A 1883-nucleotide genomic window follows, 5' to 3' on the forward strand; every position below is an offset into this window, starting at 1 on the left:
TTCAGGAGCTCACAGCCTAGTTGGGGGGACAGAACTGTAAAGAGATGAACTAGAGGCCAACAGGGCTGTGATCGAGGGATAACCAAGGAGGAACTAGCTGCCTGGAGGAGCCAGGGAGCGGTCAACAGACAGGAGACACTGACACCGGAGCCACAGTATAGTCACAAACCGTCTAAACATGAAAAAGCACCCCTTTTCTTCCTCACTGACTTCTTTGTTTTGCTATTTAGGTGTATCATGCCCCTGAGGTCACTTTGCTATTGCAGTTTAAAATTATTTTTAAAGTAATAAATTGAATAAATTACTGATTTGAGCAATGAACAACATTTGGGTTGGTAAGATATGGCAGGTATACTATACATGAAGAGTTTCGCTTTATGCCCTTGAATTTCTCTCTCAACTTCTTTTGTCCTCTGGGCTCATTGTGGGGGCTGAGCCAGAGTGGAAATTGTAAGACACTGGTAGCTCTGCCAGGACCACGTGGCCTTCATTACAATCACTAGAAACAACTTCAAGGGAAAGTGGATGGATAAATTCAGCCACACCAACGTGAGACTTTATTCATTAATTGTCTTCTTGTTTATTGTCCCTCAAAATATTGCATCCTTTGTCTCCTTTCCCTGAAGAACAATATCATCGCTTATTCCTGTTTGTAGTCCTCGAGGACACAGCCTATGGCCTGCCTCTTCAAGGAAGTCTTCCCAGGCCCTCACCAGCAGTACGAATCCTTGCCTCATCAAACTCCTATGAAGCTTAGCATCTACACCACTCATCTCACTATTAGATAGGCATGGCTTTCAATAGCTGATATTTTCATATTATGATTTCGTATTTCATCTCGTCATACTCAACTCAGTACCCTTTTCCTCAAACAGAAGCTTCCAGTTACCTAGGGTAGGGCTTCCTTTTAAAGCCAAAGCAATCATGAATGTACAGCTGTAAGTTTCTCTCCTTTTAAGCTTGTAAGCAAGTCAATTTTCCTAATCCTATTTTGCTTTAAAATTAATTCCCCTTGTGATCAACTGCTAACACTTTTGCATAAACTTCATTTACACTGAAGTTACAAAATTTATAGGTATCAGCATGGTTTTTGCACCTTTTGAGAATATTTGCATTGTTTTGTGTCCCCTTTAAAAATGTTTTTATCATAAAACACACATAACATACAAATTAGCATGTTAACCATTTGTGTATCCTTTTAAAATCTCCAATCTTTTGAGCTAAATAATCTGAATACATTTCTTTATTTTTACATTTCTAATATTTCATATGTATAGGGCTCCATTTTTTCATTTGTTAAATGTATCCCACTGGAGCATTCTTGCCTTCCTTTTGCTTTTTTTGATAAAAGTGAAAACACATGATGGGTAGGTACATCAGGAATATATTTACATGATAAATTCATTACACTTTAATTTTTGTATTCCTAAACAACTCTGGATCATGAAAGGCTAACTAATGAGCTCCCAGTTATGGGTCACTGCACTCAGCTCATCACGTTGTGCTTTTTACCTCCACCCTCTTCTAGATTTCAAATGTTATCATACTCATAGCTGGAAGTGAGTTATTTTTGACGTTATGTTGAATATTGTGATTTAAAATCTATAATATGAATAATATGAATACACTACTATTAATAGGTAACACTTGTCAAATTCTTTCTATATTGTCAGGGGCTATTCTAAGTGATTTACATAGATTGACTTATGCAGGCAAAACATTAGTTCCAATCAATTTTGTTGCAGAATAACAGTTAATATCTTCTCATAACTTAGACCTACAGTGGATACAGATGTCTCTTGTCCTCTGCTGGATTTGTTCTTGGGACATAAGGCACAGATATTAAGGCTCACCAAACAGTAGGTGAGTAGCAAACTATGCTA

Source organism: Diceros bicornis, chromosome 16 (assembly GCF_020826845.1).
Source record: "Diceros bicornis minor isolate mBicDic1 chromosome 16, mDicBic1.mat.cur, whole genome shotgun sequence".
Taxonomy (NCBI): domain Eukaryota; kingdom Metazoa; phylum Chordata; class Mammalia; order Perissodactyla; family Rhinocerotidae; genus Diceros; species Diceros bicornis.